General features: G+C 40.3%; 1 pseudogene; it reads right to left on the bottom strand.

Moving 5' to 3' along the window:
• Positions 1 to 3,156: 3,156 nt before the first annotated feature.
• LOC100050046 (ribosome production factor 2 homolog pseudogene) lies at positions 3,157 to 4,098 on the bottom strand (annotated as a pseudogene).
• Between the last annotated feature and the right edge of the window lie 4,295 nt (positions 4,099 to 8,393).

Below are 8,393 nucleotides of genomic sequence, written 5' to 3'. Positions count from 1 at the left end.
ATCCCAATGACATTCTTCATGGAAATAGAACAAAAAAATTCTAAAATTCATATGGGGCAACAAAAGACCTCGAATTGCTAAGGCAATATTGAGAAAAAAAGAACAAAGCTGGAGGTATCACAATCCCTGACTTCAAAATGTATTACAAAGCCATAGTAATCAAAACATCTGATACAAAAACAGGCACACAGATCAATGGAACAGAACTGAAAGCCCAGAAATAAAACCACCCATCTACAGACGGCTAATTTTCGACAAAGGTGCCAAGAACATACAATGGTCAAAAGATAGTCTCTTCAATAAATGGTGTTGGGAAAACTGGACAGCCACATGCAAAAGAATGAAAATAGACCATTATGTCATGCCATACAGAAAAATAAACTCAAAATGGATCAAAGACTTGAAGATAAGTCCTGAAAGTATAAAACTCCTGGAAAATAATATAGGTAGTATACTCTTTGACATCGAACTTAAAAGGATCTTTTTGAATACCATGTTTTCTCAGACAAGAGAGACAGAAGAAAAAATAAACAAATGGGACTTCATCAGACTAAAGAGCTTCTGCAAGGCAAAAGAAACTAGGATGAAAACAAAAAGACAACTCACCAACTGGGAAAATATTTGCTAACTATATATCCGACAAGGGGTTAATCTCCATAATATATAAGGAACTCACACAACTGAACAACAAAAAAAACAAACAGCTGGATCAAAAAATAGGCAGAGGATATGAACAGAGTTTTCCCAAGAAGATGATACAGATGGTCAATAAACACATGAAAAGATATTCAACATCACTAATCATCAGGGAAATGCAAATCAAAACTTCACTAAGATACCACCTTACACCTGTTAAAATGGTGGCAATCATTAAGACTAAAAACAGCAAATGTAGGAGACGGTGTGGAGAAGAGGGAACCCTCATACACTGCTGGGGGGAATGCAAACTGGTGCAGCCACTGTGGAAAACAGTATGGAGATTTCTCAAAAAACTAAAAATAGAACTACCATATGACCCAGCTATCCCACTACTGGGTACCTACCCAAATAACTTGAAATCAATAATCCAAAGTAACATATGCATCCCTATGTTCATTGCAGCACTATTCTCAATAGCCAAGACATGGAAACAATCCAAGTACCCATTGATTGAAGATTGGATAAAGAAGATGTGGTATATATATACAATGGAATACTACTCAGCCATAAAAAAAGACAAAATCATCCCATTTGCAACAACATGGATGGACCTGGAGAGAATTATGCTAAGCGAAATAAGCCAGACTGAGAAAGACAAACACCATATGATTTCACTCATATGTGGAATATAACCAAACACATGGACAAAGAAAACAGTTCAGTGGTTACAAGGGGAAGGTGGTTGGGGGTCAGCACAGTGGGTCAAGGGGAGCACTTATGTCGTGACAGTCAAGAAATAATGTACAACTGAAATTTCACAATGATGTAAACTATTATGAACTCAATAAAAAAATTTATCAGTCATCCCACAGATCCTATCTACTCTTGGGAGCACATTCAGACTGATATGTACAATCTGTTGCAATGCCTAAATCCTTTATATTTGTGAATCAATTTTCCTCCCACATGACTATTGAAACTCTGCGCACCTGACAAGGCACCCAGCAGTTATGGCCATCTGGCCCTGGGGTTGTAGGGAGACTCTCCTTTCTTGTATTTTGGATGCTTTTCTTTGGTACTGCAGCCTTTCTTCCATCTTGACTTTTTCCCCCCGCTGACTTTTTTCTTGAGTCTGCTGAGTGAGGCCATGAGGGTCCCACTCAGGGCAGAATTTTGAGGATGTGTGCTTCTCCCAGCCCCCTGCCTTTAAGAGACATCCCAGTTCAACAGGACTCAGACAAAAATTACCTGGTATATTCCCCTCGCATCCCTGAGCACTGGGAACAGGGAGAAACACATTTCTCCAAAATTCTGCTCTGTGATCTTCCGTAACTCCAGCTACTTCATATAACTTTATAGATCAATAAATATTGCATGTGGATAATTACTTCATTGCTTTGTAACCCACCTCACTGACAGAGAGTGGATTCTGATTTCTTCCAGGTTCTCGCTTCCTGGCCTGACTTGGAACACTGTTTCTCTCTTCACCCATTCTTCTTTTTTTTTTTTTTCATATAACAAATTATGGTTTATGGATGTTTGTGCTTTTACAACATAATTGGCTTGCACTGTTTAAAGGAGCTTCTTTGCCAGGGTCTCAGTCAAGGAAGCTAAACTCTACATTTAGGGAAAACAAGGATGCAACACACTAGGAGGAGGAAGTGGGAAGCTTCTTCCCATTTTCCTAGGCACAGTGCCAGTCTTCAAGACAATTTTGAGACAAGCTGTTTGGCTTTGGCTTACTCTTACTTGGTGTGAAAATATCCAGGGCCTTTGTGTGACCTTTAGCTACCCAGGGCTACCCAGTATCCTTAAGTGCCCTGTCTTAAAACCCACCCATTCTCTCCTTCCTCACTACTACCCTTACCAAAACTTCCTTTCTCTCAGAGAAGGGGTTAGGGCCCCACTTAGTAGCAGAATCTGTTAAAATAATCAATAGTAAGGTAATATGTCAATGATCAGGTAGTGAACATCTCTCTTAGAGACCTATGTTTTAAGACACAAAGCTTAAAATCTCAAATGAATCTCTAACTGGTAGAATTTCAGGCAAAATAACAGAAAAGTAAAAAAATGGAAGTCAGGCTGTCAGCGCATTGTGGGAGATGGGGTTAACTTTCCAGCCAGCTCATATTGAGTATGGATACAGTTCCTCTGGGCCATTTCCTACTTTCCATGGTTTCTTCCCTTTATCTAAAGCTTAACCCAGAAATTCTCTGAGACACCAATGGTCATTCTGGAGATCCCTCCTCACCTCCCCACCCAATGAGATGGGGGACTTTGCAGTGCAATGAGCAGAGGAAAATACCAGAACACAGAGGAAAAATGGCACACAGGGTGTAATGTTGCAAGTTAAGAGGCTTACTTTCAACCTAATACTAGTACATTACTGTTCATAATATATATAATACACAGTTTAGGTAAATTTTCACATTATAAAAATATTCAATAAAATCTTGTAAAAAACTCTGAATGACTCATGCGTGATAATTCTCTTAAGGAAATAGCCAACAGGCTAAGTTGCATCAATGTTTTCTCATTTTCTTTGATTTTTTCTCCTGGTCTTCTGTTATCCTTTCTGCAGGTCTCTTCTTCAACCCCTTCATTTTCCTGGTTTGTAGTTTGCTTAGGTCTTGCTTCTGCAGATGAATCCTTCCATAAGTTGTACTAAAAGTACCATGAGAAAGATTTTTCTTCTTATTTGGCTTGAGGGCTTTTGGCGATTTCACAGATAGCTTATAGAGGTCATCTGATGCCAGATGTGTCCTCCTCAGAACAAGATCCAATGAGGGTCCTATCTCTTCTAATTCAGTCCATCGTGTTCTGCAACCAGATTTCTTCAACAGCAACTTATAGCTTTGAAACTAAATCTTCCCATTCAATGCAGTGAAGTGCAGAACATACTCTAAACCAGCCAGGCAGATATTTGATACTGTGGGGCCCCTGAAGAAATCAATAAGGAGACTTTTTAGCCTTTTGTAGTCTTCTGTTACATCAAAATCATCACCAGCAAATATTAACGTAGGTTTTGTTCCCTGAGGACATTTACCATTCTTAATATCTTTTAGAGATACAAACTTCTGGATACCTGATTCAATCAAATCCAGCACATGGTAGTCATACATACAGCCTATTACTAGATTATTTGGTCGCTTCTTATTATGGGGGCCAAACATGAATAAAGAACAATCTGACTTCTTTGAAAAGAATTCCAATGATGTCTGATCCTCAAATGGTCTTGTAATATTTTTCTTTTTATATAGAACGCCATATGGTTTTTTCAGTGCATACACATCTCTAAGCACTTGTGTCACTGTTGAATTTGCATTGCCCCCTTTAATCAGCATGGCATTTTTAGTATTTTCACTGAGTTTCGGTTCTCTCTTCTCGAAGAATCTCTTGGCCCTTTTCGTTTTGGGCTTTACAGCTCAATCCAAGGCGTCCATCGCTACCGCAACCCAAACCGGATGAATACATGTGCTCCTGCGGGCACGCGAGATCCTCAGCCATTCTTGACATCTAGTTTCAGTTTCTGAAAAGTGTTGCCCTTGGCTGTTGAAGAATCATATGGTGCCACTGTTGCTACTTAGTACATATTAAGGGAAAAAAGACAAAGAAAAACAAAGAGGCACAAAGGCGTGATTGCCGTTTTCTCTATCTTCTCACAAAGGCGTGGAACTTCAAAACCATTAAAAAACAGAGAGAAAGATTAGTGAAAAAGACTCTATTTTCATATTTTTCACATTCCTTTCCAGTCTTGGTTCACATGCATAGGTATCTTACACAATTGTACTATAAAGATTCCACTTTATATTAATTTTTCCCTTTAACATTAGATCATATGCATTTTTTCCATTTTGCTACAGTCTTCATTACATTCATTTTAGTAGACGCATAATTTACAGAGTGTTAACTATATGTCAGGGTTTAAAATATATTATTTTATTTAATCTCACAAAACCCTACAGGGCAAGTATTGCTTTGCTCATTTCATAAAAGTTAAAACTGATACTCAGAGCGGTTGAGTAACTTGCTCAAAATATGCATCTATTGAAGGAGTAAGCCAGGATTCAAACCAAGGTCTGTTACTCCAAAGTCTGTGCTATTGACTTATCAGGTAATAGAATGAGGAGCCACAGCGCAACTTCAGGCCCAGATGATGGTTAGCCCTATACTCTGTCCGTAAACCTGTGTTCTCTACTTAGCTGCACCCAGAATCATCTGGGGAGCTTTAAACAATACTGCTGCCTGAGTCTTATCTCCAGAGATTCTGATATAATCGGTCTGGAGTGTGGTCCCAGGCATTAGGCTATTCAGAAACTCCTCAAGTATTTTAATGTCCAGCCAGAATTGAGAACCACTGCTCTCCCCGACAGCTTCACTGTAAAGGCAACCGAAGAGAAGAAACACAGTTAAATGATCCCTGAAATGAATGAGAGTTACTTAACTTCAAAAATGACTTCCTTTATGAGTTATACGTCTCCTGACAAATTGTGGAAGTCTATTCATATAGGTTTGGGAGTCATTAGCATATAAATCGATATATGATTGAGATATAAATTGAAGCCATGAATGTAGATGAACCAGCCCTTGCAAAGCATGTGGTGAGAAAGAAAGAGGCTAAGAACAGGGCCCCAGGAGATAATATTTAAAAGATGTGCCGAGAAAGAGCAGAAGACTCTTTCTGCAATTTTTAAATGCTAAGTGCTGCTGAGAGGCTATGTAGGAGAAGGCCTGAAAAGTGTCCAGCAGATTCAGCAATAAGTCCTCACCAGAACCTTCATGAGAGAATATAGGTGAGGTAGTGCAGGTAAACAGATTTCAGTGACGGAGGCAAATGTGGGAGGTAAGGAAGTGGGTATAATCACTGTAGATCTTTTTACTGAAATTTTTGCTTTAAAAATATATCAACATGTTTTCAGCTGTAAGCATGAGAATGTCCAAATAAAAATGGCTTATACAATAGAGACCCTCCCATTCAACACACACACATACACACACAACATATAACAAGAAGCCCAGAGGTGGGTAGGTCACATTTCTAGTTGGCTTCTCTGGCATACTCTTGGCCACCATTCATGGTCATAAGATGGTAGAAACATCTCCAAATATGTCCTCACATGACAACGTCTAGAGGAATAGCTTTTCTCATGTGTCTCTCTCCTTTTTTTAGGGAGGAAACTTTTCTGAAAGCCCTCAGCACACCTGCCCTAATGACTCATTGGCCTTTATACTTACACCCCCTCCCCCAGCTATAAGGGAGGCTCAGTGAGGGAACATCTTACATCTGGCACTTTTTTCCTTTACATTGGGAGGTAGGCGCTGATTTTGAGGAAGAAGGGGTGAGAGAAAGATGTCTATATAGGCAACCAAGAGTTCCACAGAGGGTATAGAGAAAGAGAGTGCAGTAGCTAGAGGGAGACATCGTCTTAATGCAAGTTTGTTGCTTGTTCATTTTGACATGGTTGAAACTGAGCATGTTTAAATATTTTCCATAGAGAAAATACGGTCATAATAAGTGAGACCCTTGTGACTGTGGAATGCAATAGGATGTAAAACACGAGATGAACAGGCATCTCTTCCATTAAGTGGAAGGAAGTAAAAATGGAAGAGGGTAGATATGGGTGAATATGTATGTTTCCTGGGGAGTTGAGGGAATTCCCATCTCATGGCTTCTGTTTCTTTCCTGTGAAGAAGGTGGCTGAGTCATCTGCTGAGGGTCAGGGACAGTAAACCACACAAGAGAGAGTTGCCTAGGCAACACAGGATTTCCAGATGGTTTTAAGGGCACAATTGAGGTTGGCCGCCCTGAATTTAAAGTTACTCTAATCAGGGGCATTTATGATTTTTCCTCCAACTGCACTAGACACCTGGCCACCTGGCCTTGAGAAGGCAGAAGGATTAATATCTCAGGGGACTTTTTCTGCACAGGTGTGATAAAATAAATGGGCCAAGGGAACTGAAGATATTATCAAAAGAGCAACTGTGGTGATAGAACATAGAACCTAAGTTGGAAGAAAGTGAAAGCAGGGAAGTTGATCCACTGAGAGAAAGTCAAGAAACCAAAGGATCAGAGATGCTCAAGTGGCCAATGGACTGATATATTGACCATGAGTGAGAGAATGGGAAGGAATGGAGGGTAAGCTTACCAAATGGTCTATCTGAACTTATTCCAAATGTGGTGCAATTGTGGGCGTTGACAAAGTCCAGAATGTGGCATTGGAACAAGCAGCTGAAGCAAAATGAAGATCAAGAAATGAGAAGCTTTTTGGGAGGCATTGGGAGGGTCATCTATATGGCCTGTGGCTCAATTTGTAAAAACAGAGGTGTATGAAAGAGGTGCTTTTCAAACTTCAATGTGCATATGACTCCCCTTATTACAATGCAGGGGATAGGGGGCTGGCCTCATGGTTAAGTTTGCACACTCCACTTCGGTGGCCAGGGGTTTCGCTGGTTTGGATCCTGGGGGCGGACATGGCACCATTCATCAGGCCATGCTGAGGCAGTGTCCCACATAGCACAACCAGAAGGACCCGCAACTAAAATATACAACTATGTACTAGAGGGCTTTAGGGAGAAGAAGAAGAAGAAGAAAGAAGTTTGGCAACAGATGTTAGCTCAACTGCCAATATTTTTTTTAAAATGCAGGGGATATTATTAAAATGCAGATTGTGATTCAGTAGGTCTGGGGTAAGGACTGAAGCTTGCATTTCTAACAAGGTACTGGGTGATTCCGATGCTAGTGGTCTGGGAACCACACTTTGAGTGGCAAGACATTGACATCCATAATACTCTCTTCTTTACTAAAATACTCCTCTGTCTCACTTTGCTGAAGGGGGTGGTCCTAAGAACATATGTTCTACCTGGTCCCACCTGTTGGCTGGTTGGGGGTGGAGGACCTAATGCAACTAGAAATCAATTCATAATCTGCGCTCAGTCAATTGGAATTTCTCATGAGAATCTGAACTAAAAAATACACACTGAGCCTGCCAAGTAATTGTGGGCATTGGAGCTATAAGATCCATTTTCCAAGACTTTAGCACCAAAACAAGCTAAAACCGTATGTAAGTTGAAGTTTCAGGGGGTAGTAGTTCTGAGGAAGCTGGTTTTTAGAAAAAGAATGGAGCAGAGGTACAGAGAATGGATGAATTGAGAACAAGCAGCTCTGGAGGGAGGGGGCCATTTTCCCTGACTCAGCCTTCCTCCTCAAATACCCCAACACAAATGCAGATGGTCCCCAACAAATGATTCAACTTACAATTTTTCAACTTTATGATGGTGGGAAACCAATATGCATTCATTAGAAACCATACTTCGAAGTTTGAACTTTGATCTTTCCGGGGCTAGAGATATGCAGTATGGTGCTCTCTCCTGATGCTTGGCAGTGGCAGCTAGTCTTGATTTAGAAGGCTCCTTGGGGAAGCTTTCTCTGCCACTTGAATCTAGTAGATGCCCTCCTATGTATCCCCACAGCACCCCACAGTGTCCAAATCACAGCATGTGTCACCATTTATGACAACTACCATTTGGATATTTATTTGCCAGATGACATATATTCTCTATTAAATATTTTTTTTTTAAAAAACTGATTGAAGTTAGATATTCTAGTTCCATTTACATAGGAAGGAGCTCAAGAGAGGCTAGATAACTTGCCCAAGATCACACCACTTGTAGATGGTGGCATCTGGGGTTGAGGGCAGATATGATCAACTTCAAATCTTGTGCTCTTAGCTACTGTACCTGCTCCTTTCTCTAGA

Source organism: Equus caballus, chromosome 4, assembly GCF_041296265.1.
Source record: "Equus caballus isolate H_3958 breed thoroughbred chromosome 4, TB-T2T, whole genome shotgun sequence".
Classification (NCBI taxonomy): Eukaryota; Metazoa; Chordata; class Mammalia; order Perissodactyla; family Equidae; genus Equus; species Equus caballus.
Note: the sequence above shows the minus strand (reverse complement) of the source record. Positions and strands in the feature narration are given on the sequence as shown.